Source organism: Halyomorpha halys, unplaced genomic scaffold (assembly GCF_000696795.3).
Source record: "Halyomorpha halys isolate HHAL.00 unplaced genomic scaffold, Hhal_1.1 Scaffold203.1, whole genome shotgun sequence".
Classification (NCBI taxonomy): domain Eukaryota; kingdom Metazoa; phylum Arthropoda; class Insecta; order Hemiptera; family Pentatomidae; genus Halyomorpha; species Halyomorpha halys.
Window position 1 is genome coordinate 1,199,489 of NW_027108332.1, and position 25,372 is coordinate 1,224,860.

Below are 25,372 nucleotides of genomic sequence, written 5' to 3' on the forward strand. Positions count from 1 at the left end.
AGGTGAAATTTAATTTTTTTAATTAAATTATGAATTTATACAACAAAAAAACCTATAACTTCAAAAATAAAAATTGTATTTATAACTTAATAACTACAAATAGAATTAAAATGAAAAACTTCTTTAAAAAAAAAAATATCAAACTTACAAAAAATACAGAAGAAACGTATTTGCACACCTTGCGTTTTTCTTTTGCCATATCGTCTTTCTGCCGTCAGACCCAAACAAATTAAATTAACTCTCATCAGAGAATAATACATTTTCCCAAAAACTGATGGGGTTGTTGATGTAATCCCTAGAAAATAAGAGCCTTTTTTTGCGATTGGTTATACTGATATAAGGTTTCTTTTTCGGGACCCTGCTGTAAATTCCTTCAGAATTTAAAACATTTCTAATTGTTAATGAGGTGTAGATAGTTGACCATAGATTAATGCTTGGAGAAGTTTGTCGGGGGGTGCGGTCAGCAAAGAACAACATAAATAAACAAAACCATATTTATTTATTTTATGCCGACGTTTCGAACTCAGTTACAAACCTGCCTTCTACGCCACAACCCCTGATAAAGACCTGAAACTCAAGTCGAAACATCGGCATAAAATAAATAAATATGGTTTTGTCCAAGCATTTCTAATTGTTCTAGTGCTCACATAGACCCCAGAAGTCGATTCGACGAGATTAGTTAGGACACCTACACTAATGCCTGGATTTTCTTTTCTTCCTCTCCTTTACTTTCTTTGGACGTCCATTGCGCAGTTTATTTGCAGTAGTGTCTCTATCTTCAAAGCACTTAATTACGTATTTGGTGGTAGAAAAATTAATACCTAACGATTTTCTTTGATTTCGAAATACTTTTTCGCGAGTAGCGGCACTTAGTTCACTTGTTTTTGGCATTAGGATCGGTTAAATTAAAACGAAGTTAATTGACTGAAATATTTTATTATACTGATAGAAAAGAACAGAATTATACTCAAGCATACAAACAAGAGCAAGTAAATAAACATTCTGTGCAAATACTTTTTTCCTAGTGTTTATATTATATTTAAATAAATTTTTGTTATGATCAATATTTTTAATTGAATTTATACTATTTTTTAACAAGTTTTAATTGTACTTTTTACTAAGGAACCTCAAACTATTTTATTATTATTTATATTGATTATATAAAGAAAAGACAAGGTGTGCAAATACTTTCTTCGGTAACTGTTTATTCTCTTTGGAGCTATTTTATCGATTAAGGAGCAAAGTAACCCGAACACCGCTGTTAAGCCCTTCAGGGTGTATCTTTATCAATCACGAATTTTTTTTTAGTTTCTCATGTGAATATTTTAACGATACTTTTTCTGACTCTTTTCCATAGGAAATCATGACTCTTTCTCCTTTCGAACTAACTACCGCAAAAAGACAACACCTCCCTACTACGATCCAGTTCAATACACAGTCACTGCGGAAGGTCATTGGCGACAATAGGGGTCGTTCGGGAGCCCTGGCATTTAGGGGAGGCGTAAAGGTTAAGGGGGTGGATCACAACTTGAAACAGTGCCACTCAGTGCTCTACTCGATCCGGTACCGGTGGTAGGTAATCTCGCCATTAATTATTTTATTAGCTCTACCCTTAAATATTTGAGTTGATTGAAATTAATTTTTTTTTTTTGTCTTTTTTGAAGTCGATGAAATTTGCTACGATTTGAGATCAAAATAGGCTCATTGAGACCATTGTTTCCTAAGATACAACCCTGTTTACCATTTTCCCCGAAAATTCAAAAATTGTCTGTATCTTATTTTATGAAACATCGTCAAACATATTAGTACAATGAGGGTAGTAGAATGAATTTGAAACAAACTTAATTAGCATTAATTTCAACCTCTAAATTGTTCTCTATTATTTTTAAATATTTAATCTCGACGGTATGTCTTAAAACTGGCAAATATCCAAAAAAATTTAAAAGTAAATTTTCAGAGAAAGAAGAGAGAGACATCTATTTAAATTGTAATTATTAAATCTAATAAAAAATATATATAAAACGAACCACGAAGAATTTATTTTACTGGTAATGTTGGTAATTATTACATTTATATTAAATAGTAACTATAATATATTTAAAAAAATCGTATACTCAACATGTGATTTTCAATTTATATCTCTTTGAAAGAATGTAATAATTATATTTTGAATGGTTTTTGTTTTGTAATTTTTTTTTTTCAACAGGATTAAAACTCCACTTTTCAATAATTTGTTTATCTGCATTTTTAATAGAACTATTAAGCCTAAACATTCTCTTATAGGAAGCTGATTAAATTTTCTTTTAATTTATTTTACTTGACTGATCTCGTAGAACGAGTATTTTTCATTATCTTTCACTAAAACATTTTCTTGGCTTATTTGGAAATATTGTTATAGTTTCAATAAAATCAATTCTGATCTGGTAATTTTTTTTTTATTAGTTACTTTGAACAAATCAAAATCTGAATCAAAAAACCCAAGCTCAAAATTCATTTTGAATGGTGTAATTTATGTTGTAATGTGTAGTGTAAGTTGTGAAACGAACACTATCATCTTTAGAGGTAATAGAATTAATTCGTGAGTAATTAAAATAACAATTTTTCGTTGTATAAATTAGTAAATTGAAATAAATTTAAATTTCGAAGTAACAACTAACATCGGCAGATTTTTTAATATGATTAATTATTTTCTTAGGAAGTTCTGGTTGTTGATTAATAAATGAAAAATTTTGAATCGAATTTGTTGTATCACGGCACAAGTGCAATTCATTATGTACACACAGATATATATACACTGGTAATGAATAATGTTTAAATTTAAAAGCCTATAAACAAAACCGTTCAAAATTCAGCTTTACCATATATACTATATTTGTTCATTTTCGCTAACCTCAATGTTATAATAGGTTAAATAAAAACTCCCAGCACTATTTAAACTAATTTTCTCTACTGAACCCTTTGGTTATTGAAAGTCTCAATCTAGCCAAATTAGTATTTCCTCAAGCCGTGATTCCTAAATTGAAAATTTACTTATTTTAATATGAGTTTTGTTATTCTAAATTAGGGCTTTAACATACATAAGGCGAATCATTGTTACTTAGGACAAAAATTTTAATTTATACTTAAATTAAGAATTTTTATTTAGCAAATATATATGTAATAAAAAAAGTCTAATCATGGCAAGAAATCTTTTTTTTTTTTGTAATCATCACAAAATGATTTATTATGATTTAATGCTCACAATAATTTCGGGGGTGACGGTAGCAGCGTGGTAACGAGCCTGTCTGTCAATCCAAAGGTTGCGAGATCGAGTCCCCGCCCCTATCTAGGGACTTTTTCAAGCATTTAATTATATAATACTCACTCACAGCCTCCCCCCGGGCATTTATGAGGCCCGTTAGCCAATGGGTGGCACTCACAAAAATAAGCGTGGGAGTGATGAACCCATCCTATGAAAGCCATGAAACGCGTGATGTATTTCTTAAGTAATCGCGCGAGGCCTTGGACCTCCACGGTCCGTCGCCTCCAATATTTAATTTGAATTACAATAATTTCACATGATGTATAACTCTTTAAAATTTACAATGATAAGTCTATTTAAAAAACAATAATTTAATGCTTTTTTGACCGACCGTCAAATAATGCCTAAAGTAACTACATGAATAGTCAATATAAAGGTTTTGTTAAACTGAGTTTTGGATGTCTCGATTACAGAATTATTTATAAAAATTAAGATTAATTAAAAAACAATCTAGGATAAGAGACAAAAGTTTAATCAGTCAAATAATAATTGTTGTAAAATAGGATACATACATGAAAATACATTTTCCCGAAGCTTAAATCATATAACTTAAAAATTAATACCAGTACTATTAGGTATTCAGTAGGTATTTCCTTAAACTATTTTTTATAAAAAAAAATATCAACTCACACCAATATAAATTCTTCAAATATTTAAAATACCAATATTGCTTCCCAAAATTTGTTAATTCTATGACACAGATCTGTAAAATAGACTATCCGGTTGAAAACAAAGTTACAATTGGTATTCTAAAATAAATATAACAATTGCTAAAATCAAACCTTTGCAGAAAATTAGTAGTTACCCATTTCGACCCTCCTGCAGTAATTTGCTTTGGGCAGTTACCCAAATACGTAAACAGAAATAATCTATATAAATTGTTACTTAACTTAGATCTAATGTAATTACCTAAAAAAAACAAGAAAAAAACCAACAAAAAATAGCCTAAATCGGACAAGTTCTGTCAAATTTTCGATATCATCTACTCCCTCTGTCTATATAAATAAAAATGTTATGTCCGTTCGATACTTACCTCAGTTCTCCAAAAAACCAAACCTTTTTTCCCTGGGTATGTTCTTAGCTATTGAAATCCAGTAGAAAAAAAGTAATAATTGGCTCATAACCCTAAATGTATATGTACTACTCACATACTCTGCATGAGACATTATTCTAGATAATGTAATTACCTAAAAAAAAATTACCAATACCGAAAACAATTGAAAATTATCATTGATGACAACGATGTTGCTTGTATGATTGTTGTTTAGATTTTGTATTAAGAAAGAAACTTGAAATATATTTTGAGCATAGCCAGTAACAACATGAAAAATCGGTCGTCTTAAATTAACATCGTGTTAAGTATGTTTTGATTAGAATCATAAAAAAAAAGAAGAAAGTTTTAAATCAGTGAGCCCTTTGCCATGTCCTTCCCATGTCAGTGTTTTTTCTTCACTGTATGTTTCTGGTAAAATATCTATCATGTCTTTTGGTTTCTTTGATTCATGAGAGCTAAACATTGAAATGCTACGGTCCTGAAACGGGTCCAACCAGAAAATCCCGAAGGAAAACATTTTAAAAAAATGTTTGTTGCTTTATTATTGCACATGTAGATTAAGCTTATGTACCCAAAAATGAAAGTAATGTGTGCGCAAATGTTCAATTTTAGCTATATTGAAAACCTTCGAATTCTTTACAATACAAAATCCTATCTAAAATCCGAAATGCTCCTTACTTTAACAAATAAAATCATCCATAAAGACCATAATGTTCCATATATAACCATATCTAGCCCGAACTAGATATCACTCCCTAACCAACCAAACCCCCTAGTTTCTAACCTTTCTTCCTTTCCCACTCCTGCTAATCCTCCGAAGCGCCTGAAAAGAAATTATTTCTAATGTAGAAATATTATTTGATTGCTACCAGTGGATAGTTTCTCTACACGTCTGTATCATATCATGATTAACTTACATAAAATTTACTAGATGTATTTTTATGTAAATACAGTTGTAAATATCATTCAATAAATTTAAAAAATAAAAATTATATTGATATTAAACACACTTAAATTTAGCAATAGCGAAGCATTGCCAGGTTAGTTCTTTATAATTTTTTTTACAATAAACTTAAAGTCATTCTATGGTCACCATGTTGAGCAGTAGGTTTTGTTAGAGAAAAAAAATGAAATAACGGCGATGTAATCAATTGAAATAGCCTCAACGAATGATTTTATTAGGTAATTAAACTTAAAACCTACACCACAAGACCTACGTTTATATTGGTACTTACTTTATAATTTACTGAGGCACTATAAGAACTGCTCATTGCCTTAATTACCACAAGTCTACTTATACCTCAATTTTTTAAATTTATAACCACCATTTCATTGAGTAATTATTAATAATTTCATAACTATAATTGTTTAAGTATGCCGATTCTTAGCTACGGTAAAAAATACTCTAGCAACTTCTTCATTTAAGAGTATAAGTAACTCATTATTTTTTAATTAATCTAATTATATTAATCAGAACCAATGTATGTTTGGATAAGCCAACTTATACCAGTCAATCCAAAAAACCCATTTCCACGCTTGGTCACGCACAAATTTGCCACAGTTTGGCAAACGTGTAGCAGTACCTTAGGAATTGTCTTGTATATATTTTATTTTATCAAATTCCTTACACTACGATACTTTCGCTCACCCATGTGAAAACGCAATTTCCTGGACATCTCTATGTGTCTAAAACAGCCAATCTCATAGATCCCATTTTCAAAAGACAAATCATGAATCTTGAAATATAGGTGACTACATGTACCCAATAGAAATTGAAATCTTTTTGTAAAAAGTATTTCAGTACATACACACAGACTTAAATTCCAAGGTAGAGAAGGGTATAAAAGGTTCATCAAGATGGGTAAAGAATATAATGGAAGGGGTACGCTTCTAGGACGAGTGATGCCTGAAGGCGGGGTCTATTCCTTTCGTAGGCGTTGCATCCGATATGGTGTTTGATCCGATATGACAGTTAAGAGTTGCTTCCACACCTCGTATGCCAGAAATGGCTAGACAGAGGATTAAATAGCGTGTTCATATTTTGTTGATGTTGATTTTTTTCAATTAATATTAATTCTCAGTCATTTTTTGTTATAAACATTAAATATTCTAAAAAATAATATTTACTTTTTTTTTTAATAATTTGCTCTATTATATCAGAAGCAAGTATTTATTTATTTCAAATTTTATATTTTCCTTTATGAAATTAATTTTTTATTTACTGTTCCTAGAAAATATTAATTGAAAAATGACCAAGTTAATTTAATTTGGTAATCACACCTTACTGTTAAGAACAGTAAATATATTTTGAGATCCTTAATATTCACATTGAAATAAGTCTGAACAGAACAGAGAAAGCACAAATTTCTTGAGATAGGCTCAATGGATTTTCATTATAGATATGCCAAATTATTAATAATAGCATTTACTGCACCTTCTATCATTTCATAGTTGCGGCTAAATGAACAGTTTTACAGATTATTACATTAATGTGCGATATTCCTATTACTTTATCGTTAAGTTGCCTTCAAGGGGCGTGGCCTAACCCCACCCCTTAGAGTCAGTTTTGCTAAGGCGATTTCTAGATTAACACGAATTAAATTTTTAACTTAAAATAGACTTATCAAATTTCTACAATATACAATTATAATCAATAAATCCTATTAACAGGAGTGTTTAGTAGGGGATTTTGATTTAGAAGGCCGTGTAATAATCGTTAAAAGCAGGTGGAGTAAGATTGTCTTTGATGATGGCCGAATCGGCCGAAACGTTGGACATGTAATATCTTTTTATACAGAAGGTTGAGACTATTGGGATAATTATTGTTATTATTAATATATATATTTTTTATTTTTAGAGTTGCAATTACTCTGGTGTTGTCTAATTCTATTTTTTTTTTTAAATTTTATTTAGTTTATCTGATGTATGCAGTCGTAGGAATAATATAATTTTTATATTTTTTTTTATTAATTCAATGTTTACAGTTTTTGTTTTATTAATTAAAATTGGTCAACTGAACTTAAACCTTTATGTTTAAGAAATTATATCTAATTTTTTTTCAGACCTTGTTATTATATTGTTTACTAAATGGTGGAATTCGGGAAAAAATTTAGCAATTGAAGTGTAAGAAATGTTTTTGAAGCAGACAAATTTTCGCAGAATTAGTCAGTCATATGTATACCTTCGTCAAGATTGTGCAATAAGCGTGTTTAACAAGAAAATAAAACAATACTATAGCAATAAGAGAACTGGTGAAAAGGGTGTTTTGTCACGGGAGCCTAGTCTTAATGATGACGGAGCTATCAACCCGAGGTCAAATTAATGTCGGCTACAGGCGTCTCCACCGAGGCTCACTCTTTATTTTAACCTACTTAACTGAGGATAATTTCATTCTGCAATCTGCTTTGTATAATTTTGAATTTATTTCTTTATTACAGATGATATTTTTAACTAGTTATAGTTAAACACGGTATTTATTGCATGAAATAAATGCAATCTGCGCGATGCGCGATCTGGTTTCTCGAAGTAAAAATAACAGATATCAACTCTGCCAATATTGAGTTATATTCTTCCAGCCAAGAATATAACTCAATATAGAAATATAGTTAAATAATTTAATTACCAGATGAAAAAAATATATACCCCCGGATTCTAATAATGAGCATTTTAAGACATTAAATTTAAGAAAATCGTTTCTCTAACTGTTTCATAACAAATTTAAACTAAAGGGGTAGTTTTTTTTCTGAACACAATGATCATCAAATCTCAAAAAATACTTTTTGGAAGACACTGATTTCATAAAATGTAATTCAGAACAAAGTTAATAAATTATTTTCCTTTAATAAATATGTCTTCGAGGTATAACAAGAATTAATAAGAAACAGTCCCAGTAAAAGATAAAGGATAACGTAAGAAACGAGTAACATCCCATATTCGTAACTTAGCAGTTCGAAAATAGAGTGAGAAAAGGGTTTCGATCTACCCAATCCCGAACTGGGCAGCGCTCGGTCATGCCCAGTATATCAATCCGGCATAAGCATGTTCTAGGCTACCTATTGGAACAAAGCAATTAACATAAAATGACAAAGCCGTGTATGAATTCGATTAGAAGAGATCGTACGGTCTCGGCTTTTTCCTATTCGAATTGCTGTCTCAAACCTACGCAAGATTAGCAACGCTATATCATATCCGAAATAGAAAATCCAAATTAAAACCAGAAACAGCTATTCTAATTATTAAAACAATCCTCAGGCCACTGCTGCTGTACGGCTGTGAAGTCTGGGGAGCAGCATCCTTTACCATCAGTTAAAGGAGTAAGTGGCCTCCGAGTTGGGAAACCCAACCTCAACCCGAAGACTGAAGCCCAGACTGCTGTAAATGCAATATTTATTCTGTTATAAATTCTATATTTATCAACTATTATTCTATTACTGACTTCTAATTCTATTTTATTTATTTTTTTCTCTTCGTCCTTTTTTCAAGTGTCCCATTAGAGGACAATTGTTTTTTTTTTAGGTCAACGAATGTCGTTATTTTTGTTATTAACTTTACTTTTCTCTCTTATTAAGGATAATTATTTATATCTGTTTATTTTATATATTTTTTTATTATTTATAACGTTGTATATAGTTAGGAGTGTCTTTTGTACAAGACTATATCCACCCCCCATAATAAATTGTTTAAAAAAAATGTAACTGTTATATTAACCATTTACGTCCCACCAATATGTATTCAAAAAAAAATCTGTCTCAGTTTTTCCTCTTTAATAATTTATAAAATTCTTTAATATAATTATAGGAAAATAGTCCGGGTGGCGATCAATAAAGGTATTAAGATAGTAAAATAAAACTAGTTATTGTTAACCAACGTTTCGCACCACTTTGAAGGGCTTCTATTAGTGCTGTCAGATTGAAACCGAATGGTTTTATTTTACTATTTCGAGACCTTTATTGACCACCACTCGAACTATCTTCCTACAATCTACTTCATACGGTCAACTATCTTCTTTCAATTTTAATTTCTTATATTTATAAACTGTTTATTATTTCAACAATACTTAAAGAAAAATTTATGGTACTTTCTAGATTTTTTGTTTTTTAATTTGTCATTTAAGCGCACCTAATCTATTTCAATAACAACTCCTAGACCTATCTGGTATTAAATTTTACTTGATTGTACGTTGATTTACCGAGTTTAATCGAAAGAGCCATTTTTTTGAGAGATCCTGAAAAACAAAATAGTATAATTGATTCTTTAAAATGGGAATTCTGACAGATTGATTTTACTCAGTTCTGTGACATCCCGAGGATACATGTATGACCTAAATATGCAATTTCAGTTTCATAAGACTTTAATTTTTTTTAATTAGGCTGTTCACACACAGACAGACTATTTTTTGAGACTTGGTTTATTTATTTGAACTCAGGGGACATAGGTTTATTTCCGCTGAATACTGGAATTCGATATTTTACACTATCGTAATACTTCCCCTGACTGTATATTTCACATATCGTTGAGTAAAAGTGAAATTAAAAAAAAAATTAAAGGAAGTATATTCACTCAAATCTTCGCTCTTTAAATGTACCGTCAATTGAGGTGAGTTGCACCATACGTGTTGCGAAGTAGGGTGGGCAGGTGAGTCGAGAATCAATTCGAAGAACCAAAAGTCGGTCGATTCTCTATTCTGAAGAGTCTAAGAACATAGATTGGGGTTTAGGCACCCGAAGATTCTTTTACCTTCTACCTGTACCTGTTCTACACAACAGAACAAAAATGCACGTCTTCCATCTGCCAGCCACCGGGTCAACGCGGCTTCATTCTAAATTCATGCTTTTGGCCTGTGAAAATGACTTATTTTTATACTGAATAAAACTTTTATATTATAAAATGCTTATATCTATTTGTATACAAATAGGGTTTAATAAGATTTGGGGGTGTCCTCGAAACAAATAAATAGATTATTATTATAAATTGAGAAGTATATTTATTGCACAGCATAAGATTCCATAGCGGCCAACTGCCAACCTCAAATAATTCTGCTCAAAAATATTTTTAATATTAAACAACCAACATTGTGTTTAAACAATTAAAAATTCGATAATTTCAAGAAATAAAGAGAAAAAAAGGAACGCCATTCGCACATAAAATTATTCTAACGTTACTAATAAAAGTATAATTTCTTATATTGTAATTTTTTGTAAATTTATTTAAATTTGACCTTTGTACTACCATCAGACAGCCCTGCAAAGGGGGGCGAAACGTTTGTTAACAATAAATAGTTTTCTTTTACTATTTTGACCGCCACCCGGACTATCTTCCTCCAATCTACTTCATATGGTCAACTATCTTCTTCCCAGTAAATTTATTTACTTAAAATAAAAATATAAAACATTTATATGTTTATTATATATAATCGTTTAAATGATTTTTTTAATTTAACGGTTATGGCTTTTTAATAACATTATTTAAAAAATATTTTTTTAAATTTTTTAGCCGTGGTTTCTAACCTGAATAGTTCTTTTGTTTCCAGGAATTTTCGCCCAATTAGTTACATTTAAATAACAGTCCAGAGCTTATTCAGTAATTTTTTCAACATCTATTCCTATAAAAATTAATCTTTGTCATTTCCCACCATAAAATATCTTAAGAAGCTATTAATTAGAGTTAGAATAAAACATAACCAACCGGTTGTTATATTAAAACCGATTGTATTGCCAGAGGCGAACCAATAGTGAGTTGTTTAATAAGGAAGGCGGAGCCCTGCGTGGATCTGTGATCATTAGGTTTTATACCCGGTTCTTGGAGCGACCACAAACCGACACCGCCTCAGTTCATCAGAGTTTCCTGGAGCTAATGCTCTGGTGATGGGATTTGGTCAGCAACCATTGAAGGAGCGAAAGGTAGCACCTTCTGGCTCCTTCCTCCTGCGGTAGAGGTCATACCTCAGCCCCCCCAACGGATCCTACCATTGGAAAATAATCGTCTAGTCTACCTGCTCCATCATCTTCTTCCTCCCAACCAAGCTTCCATCAACTACTTTTACAATCTCTAAGAATATATAGTTAACGGGAATTGATAATTTTGTAGATTGTTGTAACCATTAGACATTTTTTTTAACCCACTTAAAATTAAAATGATTAAATTTCCTAAATTCAGCTGGAAAATTAATCAACTCCTATAATTCTTTATTATCAAATTACTAAGGTTTTAACTCCATAATTTTTTATTTGTATTATACATAAATTATTGAATTTTTGTATTGTGTATGTATTGTATTTTATTGATGATCGCATGTGAATTACAAGAGGTTAGTGATTTAATAAAGCTAACCTCGATGAGGTATCTCTTGCGTCCGATTTCCAGTCCGGTTATATTATATAACTATTTATTCTGTTATATTAGTCGTGGATCGACCTTAGGTTTGGGACACACTCCTAGGGCACATCCAGCCTCTTAAAAGTGAATATCCTTTAATGGGGGGGGGAGGCAAATCGGGTGGTTGAGCGTGATTCTGAACAAATTACCTTGTTCCCTTCAGAATCGGTAGTCTAGAAATGGTAATAATCAATGTATTGAACCTCTGACTCATTTTGGAAAGTAGTTTTTTTTTATATATTTTTTTCGTTTGCTACTAATCTTTAAAACCTCTTTTTTCATGCCCTTGATTTTCGAGCCAATTTGGACAAAGTTGGGCATCGTTTTGACTTTTCTTTTTAAAGTTCTACTATTTAACTAATTCCAAAGGGTCAATTGGACTAATATTTTAGAAAACAAGGTTTTCTAGATTTCAATAAAGAATAGCTAAAACCTCAATAGTGGGTCAACACACATTTGCCAAACTATGGCAAGTCCCTACATGCCAAAACGAGTGGAAGGGGTATTTGGATTGGTTGGCACAGACTTGCTTGTTTACTTCGGTGAAACACACAAGCGGGTGGATACCCAAAGTATTTGCTTTTTTAACTAAGCCTAACTGCAAGTGGTAATAAAGGATTATAGTGCTTACTTTTTTATTTATTCTCAGTTTTAATACTACCTGAAGATTTTTTTCAAATTCAAAATTTTTAAATTTATTTATTTTTTTAGATGGCAGAGAGATTTCCAAAACATGATACTGCACAATAAAGTGAGTTTATTTTATTTATTATTTCTATTTACTAAATAAATTCCGTGAGTTTTTTTCCCTTTTCCTGAAAGTATTTTTTAAACTAATGGAAGTTTTTATTAAATTTTTTTTATTCACTATAGATTAGATATTTATTTCAAATTCATTTCAACCACATATTAATTCAACAACAGCTCTTTGGAGTACTTTGTTAATGTTCCGAACAATGGAGTCAAGTCGTAAGAAGGTGAGAATTGCTATGTTATCATAAAAAAAAAAAAAAAAAATAATAAATAAAGGAAAATACTATAACGCGTCAAAAAAACATTGAAATCATTGATGTGGAAGTAGAAGATTTGGTTTTTACATATGTAAGAAAGATTTGTTTTAATATTTTTGAGTATCACATAAACCTCAAAAATATGTTATGCATGAGCATTAATACTTTTAATTGAGGAATACATCCTTAATTGACTCAGGAAGGGTGCAAGTGATAAAACTTTATGGGCTATAATTCGTGAAGTAAGCTTAATAGGTAAATAAACAATCAAATATCTTAATATAAAAATGAAAAAAACACATGGGCATCGTGAAAGAATTAGTATTTTACACAGCTTGTCTAATATCGCATTGATCTTTTTTTAACAAAATTTTTCCACTGTTGCTTTATGAGAAAAGCTATACATGCTCAATATTCCAGACAAAATAAGTCTACAAATTCATAATTTTCAGGTTATTAGTTAGGTTTCAATGAACAATATAATTAAAGGATCTGAACATATGTCAAAGTTTATTGTAGTATATTTCTTATTAAGTGATCTTGCCACGATCTGACAAGAAGACCTCCACTCGATTTAATAAGAATTTAAGAACATAATTACAGGGTCACCAGTAGCTCAGTGGTTAAGACACAGTCTTACCAGTATGATGTCTATTGGCGGTGCCGGCGGTGCGAATCCGGCCTGGAGCGTTGCCTTTGGCGTTTGCTCCAGCTTATGGAGGCATCCCATAAGTTTAATCAAACAACAAGAAGTGTTAGGACATTTTTCTCACCAAATACACTATCTGAAAATTGGAAATGGAACTTATATAAAAAACATATTAAAAATGCCTCATCAGCTTTCTTTACCACTATCTACCTTTATTCCCACTGAGGTATCTCATGAAATTAAAAATATGGTGACAAAGAAAAGCTCCTATTGATGATTTCATCACTGCTGAGCCGCCCCACAACAAATACCCACATCCTCACTACACTCTATAGGTATTATGGAGTTTATGATATTCTTACTACTCTGCTACAAGATCACCTATTACAATGGGAAATTTCGTGCGTTATCATGATAATAAAGGTACAAAAAATATTAACTCGGTTTCTACGTGCAGAACTACTATTTTGCTCCCTATCTCCTTCAAAAATTTATAAAACTTTTATACACAAAAACGTCAAATATGCGTGACAATGGCCAAAAAGAATTTGGATTACTCATATATAATAAATAAATAATTCGTTTAATAAACTAGAAAAAATAACGAGCAGCTGCTCTACTGTGTTGAGTTGCTAATGCATAGCATACCGATCAGTCCAATAGACAACATTAAAAAGGATGATAGAGAATAGTTTAGACTAGTCGAATACATCTACCCTCCCTTCGTATAAGAGAGTTGACAATACTAAGGTGTTATACAAATGATGATGTATGGTTTCCAGTGAGTCCAGAGTAATGGTTAATGCAATACCCAGCTTCTCCAAAAATTACTGGTAAGAGGGATGGTTCCTCCACTTCCTAACCAAAGCCCTTTCACAGGAAATCTTCTTTCGACAAATTCCTCTGGATACTTTTCCTGTAAGGAATACATTTTGTATAAATGTCCTCTTTCTCTGCCTGTATCTTTATACTCTGACTCTGACCATTCCTTTGGAATCTCATCGTGGGATCCACTATTAATGCTTCCTTTAGGGTTCCACTAAACACTACAATGTCTACAAACCTTACAGAACCTGTATCTTCGCAACACACTTCTTGGAAACACGTATAATTTTTCTTCTCCAGCAGTCAGAAGATATACATGGGTACATTTTTCCACCATCTCTCACATGTACTTGTTTTATTCTTATGCAGCCCAGCTCATCTGGAGATTGCCTTTAATTTGAACTTAAAAGTTAAGATACTAAAATTTAAAAATATTAGTAGGTCAATGAGGTCTACCGATGAGGTGGCAGTAAAACATAATTATAAATATAAGTCACTGATAAGCATCAAAACCATGTGATTGGATAGGCTAATTTCCTGTTAGTTACTAACCAAGGGCGGTGAGGTAACTCGATGAGAATTTCATAATTTCCCGCTGCATCCTAATTGCGGTGACCTGGATCTGAAACATTCCATTTTTGATCAAACGCAGTGTTGATAAGGTGCAGTTCGACGAACCTATAGTTTTTCAGTTTCTAAAATTAAACTATTTTATTTCATCATGTGGAAGAGAAGATATGGAAAATATTCGCTTCTAAAAAATATTAAATTATTATTATATTCTTCAATTTCAACTAAAAACCAACCTTTTTCTTAGGAAGGGAAAAAGTTCTAAATGACTTTAAAAAAAGTCTATTACAATCTCTTGTTATCTGTGCTAGCAGATCGTATTAAATTTTATTTGGTTATTTATTCGATTCCTTATTTATCTATTTCTCTTTATATTAAGGATTATTAATTTGTAATCGGAATGTAAATAATTATCTCCTCATTTTTTTCTCCTGAAGCTAGTTCGCCTATTGAGTTGATATGGTCCTTAATGAAACTGGTTCAGTAAAGGTTCAAATCCCAGCTTAAGACACTAAATTAATTTTTAACAAACGTAAATATGATAAAAATTGCTTAGCTGACCCATCCTTGGGTCCAAACAACCCCTAAAACTTGGTATCAGGCAGGAGATAAATCAGGTGGTTGAAATATACTGCTGTCCACATTATTTTTTTATTAAGTGTTGGAGTTCTATCAATGGGTAGATTCTCCACATGTTTCTATCATGTCATATTATCACTTACAGCAAATTTACTTGATGTGTATATATGTATACAGTTGTAAATAACAATAAATAAATTATTTTATTAACTGAGTAGTGTATTAACAAATAACAAAATAGCAGTACCGTGGATTAGAAAAGCAAATCAACAGATATTGAGCCATTTATTATATATATATATTATAAAAATAAATGCTATTCAGACATTAAAAATATTTGATCGAGAATGTATTTTTAAACACAGCTTGTTCAAGACATTCTCATTTTGTTTTCATGAGTTTGTTGGATTTCGATATGGAACTTGTTAGATCATATTTAAAAAATTAACTTTCTTTTGATAGTCGACATAGTAACCTTCTCTAGTGTATTTCACTCTGGAATTCCTGTTGGAAAGATATATTGTCATTAAAACATTCTCATTAAAAAAAAATAATTTCAAAACTAATTTGTATAGGCGATTTTAAAATATTTTATAGGTAATATACTTTTTTGTGTTTGCTATTTTTACTATTTATGACTATTGGAATTATTATTATTTTTTAAATTATATCTTTATATATAAACCATGATATAATTATAATTATATTATTCTTTTACATATTTTTTTATGTTAGATGTTGTTACGTGTTTCATGATTCCTCACGATGTGCGCTAAAAATATGCGAAAAATCGAACAAACAAAAATACTTTTTTTTTTTAGACAAAATACGTCTAAATTAAAGTTTTTCAAACTGATCGGAAAAATCAATGATAGAACATTAGATTTTTCATGAGAATGCTTCATTTACAATTGGAATTCCTGAGTTCAGGGCTTTAAAATACTGCAATAGATTACTAAGTACATTTCGACACAAAACTAAGCTCTATTAAGTTTCGTTTTGAAATTCCAAACGACAGCAAGGTGGGTGTCAACAGAGTCTTGAACACTCTCCTATGAAATATATACCATAGCATCTATTGTTGGATGTTATTTAATAATGAAAACAAAATAAATATCTATATAGTATATAAATGAAATATTCTAATTTAAAAAAAAAAAATTTGTATATGCAAAATTACAGAATGGTTTGCTGCATAGCATATAATTCATTAAACCTTTGGAACAGAAAAAATATAATTATATTTATATATTATGCAGTATTTTGTACTAAATCATATCATAGCATAGCATAGTATACCATACTATACCAGGTCATATCTTACTATATCTTTATATTATATAATTATGCTTAATGAACTTTGATTGATCATTTTCAAGTTTTCATTCAAATACTTGAACCTTCGAAACAAAGAACAGTATGGGCTAGTTTTTTAAAATCATATTAAACCAATTATTGACTTAGATAGCTAATAATAAAGATCCACTTTTTATTATTTTAATGTGAATATGAATTTTAACGCTTTCTGTTAGCGGTTGATTGTCGATAAATTTTACATTTTTATGATACTCACACCTTGAAATGAATTATTTACGGACTTACATAATGTAGTATGTCAAATCTTTTGCTATTTAACCATTATCTTGACTGCCATCCAGCTCTGGTTTTATGGAGCGTCGTAAATTATAAATGTGCATATTCCCGTCGACGATAACCATCAAATTCACTTTGCTGATAAAGATTATTCCCCATTCAACAACCGAGTTCAAAGTGTTGGTTGGAAAAAATATTCATACCATTTGGTCATAATTTGATCCCTCTTGGTAATGAGATAAAAATATATATATATATCACATTTGGTCATAATTTGATCCCTCTCGGTAATCAGATAAAAATATATATATCTGTTTTAAAACGTAATCATTTTATCAAAAAACTACTAAGAAGATTCACAGCTATTTGATATATATACAGTACATCGGAAAATTAAAATTCAAAAACCGTTCACTCAAGAAACAGCTGTTTTTTTATAATAAGTTTTTTAAATTAAACTAACCGAAAAATATTAAAAGAAAATTTTGTTTTTAATAGCTTTGTTGGTTTATAATTAGGGTTTCTGCAAATTTATGCTTTGCATACTATACACAGTAAATAAATAATTTAGAATTTAATACATTATTAACACATTAATGACACTTGCTACTTAGCAACAAAAATTCTGTCAAATTTGCTAACTATTTTAAATAACGCCAATTGCTTATCAAATATCGAGGATTCAAGAAAAATAAAAACAATGATTAAACTGTACATAGTAAACAGAAACAATTTCTTGTTCAGAAAAACCTTACAAAATCTTGAAGTACTTATTCAAAATCAATTTGTATCAGCGCGTCACTTTCTATCGACATCAGAAATAAACTAATCAATCTATCTAGAAGCAATAGAATTTCTCAGTTTATTCTTGATTCCTTTTCAATGATCGATTACAGTAGTAAAGAGGTTCTACGTTCTTCCATTGATTCTTTTTACTCTATTCCTTTACTGTTTTTTGTTGTTCTTTTTTTATCTAAAAAAAAAAGTTTTTATAGGAAAGACAATAAACATTCCTACATCATATAGTTTTTCTGTCAAAAACTGTTTGAATTTTGAAAGTGCTGTGATGGAAAAGCATTTGATAATAACTTTGATTTTCTTAATTTAGAAAATGGAAAAATAAAGTGGTTTTATAGTGTTCACAGACAAGACGAAATATGAAAATTATCACATCTATAATATAAGGATTTTTAGTTGTACATTTCTTCCCCAGTTGTTGCAGATAGGCAACATTTTTTTTTTTAATAAATGGAATATAGTCCGGGTGCGGTCAAATAAAACTCAAATATTTATTTTATTTATTTAACTATTTTAATTGAGCCAACGTTTCTCCCCACGTTGCAGGGTTTCGTCAGGGCTGTTTTGACAGAAGTCAAAGTCAGAGTGAATATATTATTTTTGGTTGATATTTTTAACTATCAACTCTCAATGTCCGAAATCTCACATATTTTTTTTTTAATCCGAAAACCTATTTAACAATAATTATTTAATTTTAGAACTTTTTTTATATATTTTCGTATTTTGTTTTCAAGTTTTTTTTTATTCTAAATTTTCACTGGCTTACAAGCCCCCTGGTTATTATGATAGCTTAAATATGTATGTAAAAATTAGAAATCGTAAATTTGCTGCATTGATACATTTAATATTTTTGAGACAATGGGGTAAAAACTGAATCAATTTTTTTTTTTTTTTTGGAGACGCTCTCTCTGTAATTTTAACAACAGTTTGATTAACATAAAACTCTCTTCTCAAAGAAAACCCTTTTTTCTAAACTTATATGCTTCGAGGAGACGATCTATCTCCGCCTTTTTATAAAAACAAGTTGGAATTGGAAGAGAATCGCCTATTCACAAGGAAGAATGAGCCTGTCCACATTCACATGATGATTATTCATCTGTAAGAAATAAATCAGTCTGTCGAATAAAAAACTTTTCCACGGTTGTTAATGTTATTGCACATTATAAATACTGATGACAAGAGCAACGCCTGCCATTAGGTTTGTTCCAGCTAACGGACCCAGTAACGGCTCCTCGGCCGGCAGGGATCGCCTTGGCGACGGTGCTCAACACTGTCCAACCGCCCTCTTCAACATCATCCTTATTGATTATCATTAACGCTACTCCGAATTGGCTCGATTATTACTGAGGACGAAAAACGGCGCTCATGCGGGAAACAATGGGCTCCGTTATCGACATCAGGGTGTAGCTTGGTTACTGCTACACAACACACCGACACCTTTCCACCCTCCTAAAGTCATGTTCCGCGATCGTTATTTTTTTCATGAACTCTTAATTTGCTTCGAAATTTGAATAGAAATCTGTTTCCTAGTTTCAGAAACGGTGAGGTATTGATTTCATAATAGTGATATACCATTTTTTTTTTTATTCGAATAAAATAAATTATATTTTTAGTCGATGTTGTGAAAAAAAGAGGATGACAAGAACTAAGTAATCATTTTAGTAAGTTTTTTATGCAGGATGTTCCGGTATTTTAGTTCACTCTATTAAACTCTATGATTTTAATAGTTTTGATTTCATTTTCGCAGGGTCATAAAAGTAGCATGTAGTCCATCTTCAAAATGCATTGTTGATCATTTAACCTCCAGAACATATAACTCGAAACTTTTCTATGGAACACTTTTTTTTTTTTTTTTTTTTTTTTTTTTTTTAATGAATTCATATTGAGTACAGACCATATTTACTAAATGTATTATGTAATATACAGTTGTACATTTCAATAAAGTTATTAAAAAAAAAAATATTGAGCACATTGTTTATACGACTCATCAGTTTTTAACGATTCCTGTGCTAAAGGTGCGGAAAATAGAAAAATCCTATGGAATAAAATCATTTCAGAACTAAATTTTTGTATAAATCTGTCATCTTAATGTAAATTGAATTCTAAAATTACTTTTTCTATAGATTTTTTTCAATTTTCCATAATGTTTATGCGCAAATCGTCAAAAACCGTAAAAAATAGTTTCGGTTTTTGGAGTTCAATGCCTTCGGGACGCGTCAGTCAGTCCTGGGCGGGGGAAATTTTTTATAAAATATATTTTTTCAAGTACATCACTTTCTATCGACATTCGAAAAAAACTGCATAATCAATCTTAAAGTAATAGTTTAAGTTGTTTATTCTTCTTAGTTAATCTCTTTTAAATTATTGATCACAGGAGTTAGGAGGCCCAACGGATTCTTTTGAACTGTTCTTCCATTGATTATTTTTACCTCATTTATTTTCTATCGTAAAGTAAGATTCAGGATAAACTATTCATTGATTTGAGAAGAGAATCAATGAAGTGAGCTTGACAAGCTCTAGCACCTGCCTTACTCGTCCAAATAAAAAAAATTGAAAAAGAAACACAACAAAATACGAAAATTTATTACTTCTTGAAGAAGTTTATCGGGGGGTGCGGTCAGCAAAGAACAACATAAATAAACAAAACAATATTTATTTATTTTTTGCCGTCGTTTCGACCTGAGTTTCAGGTCTTCATCAGGGATAGTGGCGTGTAAAGGGGACGGGAAGCAACTCAGAAAATTTATTATGATTTTGCATGCTTTAGAATAATAATTGGTACTAGGATTTGATTAAATTTAAATTTTATTTTCTATCAAAAAGTTCCCCTCCCCTGAAAAAAAATTTGGGATACCAACGCCAATGCTTACAAAGCTCTCCAAAAAGTTTTACTCGTACCTGGATATGCGAGATGTTGGTTCTTGTAGATAAAAAATGTCCCTTCCTTTTCGACTCTCGTCCAAGGTAAACAAAACGTGAATATTCTAGTACGTGAAACAATGCATTACTCTTTACCTTAGTCGAGTAGACGAGAGAAAAAATAATCTCTAACTTTGTGAAAATGAGTTTTAGGTGTTTTCAAAATCAATTTATTGAAATTTACAGCAGTATAAAAATAAAATAATTGAATGCGATATAATGTGATATCTTGTGAAGGAATCACCCAATGTTAGCAATTTTATCACTATTTTAAATTAGAAGATCCCATGACCATGTTCTTTTATTCACCCCGGAGGGTCTTTATGGATAGTTTGTTAGATGTAGAGGTCTTAACGGATAATTGTATTTGTGATGTACTAAGGGACATTAAGGATTTTAGGAAGTATTTTGAATTGTAAGGATTGTATAGGTAGGCATTCGATGGTTTTAGTTAAGCCACAAAGCTCAATTCCTGGTATCCAATAGTCGTTTTTTATTTATTTATTTTTTTCAAGAATGGAGTTGCCTTTTGAGTTGTAGGATAGAGAGTAGTGTATCGAGCGGAGGGTGAAGGGTGAGCTAAGGGCAGCCCCGCCCCCGGGATCAATAGGTAGCGACCAATGGGAGCCGGGGGCGGAACTCCTGCGCACCCCGAACCACCCCCGACACACAGCCTATCCACCAATCCACTACCACACTCCACCATACAGCCCTTTCAGTATTTCTCCGAGCTGGTTCTATTTCTCTCTAATCATCCAATGCTTACTGCTCTACATTTATCTTTACCTATGTAAGTTGCTCTGTTTTCTTTCACTTATCCATCGGCTCAATTTTTCAACTCTTTCTAATCCGCTCATGTTTATTTTTTTAGTTCATGAAAGCTATTTGTTGGAACTCGGAGAGGCATCAGTAAGTACACCTATTAAATAATGTTAATAAGCATCTAAAAAAAACTAGAGACTTGCTAAGGCGTCAGATACTATTGAATGAATTATATACGGTACCTACAATTGATAATGTATTAATTTCTGAGGTAAAATCAATTACAACAATGTACCTTTTTCTGGTATAGGCCATGAACAATAGTGTTTTGTAATTTTAAAAAGAGTGTGAGAAAAGGGGTATTCTAGTTTATTTCTAACCAATTTGTAGAAAACCTATCTGCAGATTTCTATATTCACTATAATTAGTACTGCAGAAGTTATATCTATAGAAAATCTATAATTTTAACTTAGGCCCGTATATAATTCAGGCTATTATTTCTATGTTACATCTATAGAAAATTTATCATAAAGTATTGTGGGTACTGTATAGCTTTGGCCCCAAATCAATTTCAAACTTATATCAATAAGAAAATTTTAATTAAAGCATCTATAATTTTACCATTGACTGGAAAACAATTAGGGGTATAAATAGATAATTGAAATTAAACTACAAACTTTTTTTTATCCTTTTCTCTCATTACCTTTATTCTTCTACAACCTTTCAGTAATCAGACGATTATCAAAGAGACACGTAAAATTGATGTATCTAAGTCATAAAATTTTACCTCTTACAGGCTTTTATACCAAAATTGATTTATAAACAACTGTAATCTTTCATTTAACTATTAACGATTAACTTATTTTTTATTCTATTTCGACAAATAAGCTAATGCCAGTTAAATGAATTGAAATAAGAGTGTAATTGTTTATGAATTGACTTGGGCATAATAAGAAAAAATAAATTAAAACTTGGATACATCAATTTTAAAAGTCTCCTTGATAATGGCCTGAGGGTTGAAGCGTTGGATTAGAATAAAGATATTGAGCGAAAAGGAGTAAATGAAGTTTGTGTTTTCATTTAAATGTCTACTTTAGAAAAAGCAGAAAAAAAACATAATAAACTAATAATTTAATGTATAAATTAATAAATATCATGTTGAGAGAGCGAGCGAAGAGTAGGAGAAAGAGGGAGAGGAAGGGAGGGAGATAGCGGTAGAAGGTGATTAAAAATTCAGTTTGAATCAGTGCGTGATCTGATTTATATACTTATTAAGCTTGAAAAATGTATTTATTGTAATTTTATTTTAGTGCACGATTAACTGAAACTAAATTAATTATGGATCTGAATGCTTAATAATTGGTTGTTATTGTTTAAAACCCTTACGTACTTCGACTAGGGCATGAAAGGTGGGTTATATGTATACCAACTAAAGATCGATTCACACTACACGTTCCGTTTCCCTTCCGTAACTTTACTATATTTTTTTTAAATTTTGGTGAATTCGTACTAAATATACCGTTCAGTTCTTATTTCTTGTACATACATAAAAATTGTAGGTCCAATGAAAGTCTAATAATTGCTACAATTTCCTTACATTAAAAAAAAAAAACGAGATTTTGGGTTCATGAAATATTGAAGAATAGAAACATTGAAGGGATATGTATCACAATATATAGAGAACCCCTAGTTTTTATCTTTTCAACCTTCATTATCACTATTAATATGTGTCTGTGTATCTATTATCACTTTATATATATATAAATTTTTTTTTTTTGGATTCGTAAAGGGCCATATTTTGTATCACTGGCTCAATCAATGTTCTATCATTTTTATATTAATTTAAGTATTAATTCAATCGAGAAACTGAGGAGGAATTTCCACTATCCACATCGTTTCCGTAACGTTTCAGTCTGTCCGTAAAAAATATGTTTCCCTTAATATTGAACGGATATCGTATGGAAACGGAAAGGAAAGTGAGTACAGGAATATTAATTTACTCTTTATAATATTTTATGCAAACAGAACGTGAACGTTACGGAAGGAAAACGGATGTACAGTGTGAATCGAACTTTTTCCAGCCAAAATTTTTACGTGGGTCCTACGCTGAAATTCAGTCAACCATTATTGGACGGAATCGAATCGGTATCCGATTATGGCCGATAGTGCTTCTCAAACACGATCAACAACCGCGGCATCCTTTGCTGTCGATAACATTCAATCTTTGTAATTTTTAGCTCAGGTATTAATGTTAATTATTATACCTGGTAATAATAAGTAATAATAATTATAATTAGTAATATATGCATGATATTTTTTTAAGAATAAAAATCTCCAATCGCTTAATTAAATTTCCTTAATTAAATTATACTTAAAGTTTATGCTTTTAATAGAAAACTTGAAATGTTTTATTTTTATTGGTGATCGATATTGTGAACTTAAAAATAAAGATCTAACATATAAACGAATAATTTAGAATAAATGATAAGATTGCATTTTTTGTTTTCTTACAATTCTGCTAGTTTAAACAGAATAAAGGATAGGATATTTAAAAAAATAGTAAAATAGTGAAATAAATTATTAAGAATTTTTTTTTTTTCGGCCAAGACTCCCATTGGAGTCCTATACTGCCTAACCATGGTTGGGGGTCCAAGTTCTTCATTTTGTGGGACCGCCATTCAATGAAAAAAGTCAACGTCCCAGGCCGGATTCGAACCTTAATAGTTTTAATATTATTTCCAACGGATCGGCTAATAGAAGTCTGACCTTATTTTTTTCATTATTTATATCATTCCTCTTACTAAATTTTCAACTATGATTGAAGTAAAAGAGAGAGAAGGACTATTACTATTTCGTTTTCATATCGCCATGGTTGCCATAACGATAGTCAATAAACTGTGACTATTTCCGTAACAACTGAAGAAACACGAAACCATTTATTTTCTACTTTTGTTAATCACATGGAATTTTATCATATTTTTTCTTTATCCATTTTTCTTACTTATAACAATGAAAGTTAAAATAAATAAAAACAATTATTAAAATTAACTACCTATTTACATGTTTCGTCTACTTACGACAGCATACAAATGAAATTTTTATTCTTTACTTCTAAAGGTACTTATGACTTATGAGAATAAATCTAGGCTGATACTTAAGACCATTCAATTGTGATATGATTAGTTTAATCGAAATCGCTAGAACCATTTTAGAGAAAATGGTAAAAACTTAAATCAAAGAAATAAATTAAAATTTCAATTAAAAAATATAATAATTTAAATAAAAAAATGGTAAAATCGGTAATATAAATTGGCAATTCCAGTAAATCGATTATAGCGAAAAAGTTGGTGTAGTATCCCAGGTCTACGCCTACTTATATTAATTGTTTAGGTATCTAAAAGTTAAAATTAATTAGATTAATTTTTATTAATATATTCTTGTTTGAGAGTGGTTTAGTTTATTTAAAAACAAATTTGATCCTTTTTTCTCTATTGAAAAGAATAAAGTTGAGAAAAAAGGATCAAATTTGTTTAGTTTTATTTTAGTTTTAGTGTTATTTGTTTGTTGTATTTTAGTTAAAATTAATGTTCATGTTTTCCATTATACTGGGTGGGAAGAGATGGGATATTATAAAATTTGTGTTCCAATGTAATATGTTGACCAAAAACATCTTCTGCTATATTATGATCTTATTCTAAAATATTATTCTAAAAGAGGGTCAAGTTTTTTTAATGATGACAATAATGATTTTATTATAATAAAGGAACGAAAACTGGAACGAAGAAAGAAACCAAAATGTAAACCAGATCGTTGTGGTTGAACTGCTATAGGGCACACTGAAGTAAACCACCGAAAAAACCACTCATTAGACGCCGCGATCATAAAATGCCTACTTTCTAATTTACGGTTATAATTTTCTATTTTATTCATGTAGCTTT

At 30.5% G+C, this 25,372-nt stretch overlaps 1 long non-coding RNA gene across 1 annotated transcript in view; it reads left to right on the forward strand.

Moving 5' to 3' along the window:
* LOC136795595 (uncharacterized) overlaps positions 1-25,372 on the forward strand; it is a 131,686-nt gene that overhangs the window by 87,037 nt on the left and 19,277 nt on the right. The window contains exon 4 of the long non-coding RNA XR_010843213.1: positions 12,441-12,480. This is a non-coding gene — a long non-coding RNA (uncharacterized lncRNA). The remainder of the gene's footprint in view (positions 1-12,440; positions 12,481-25,372) is intronic.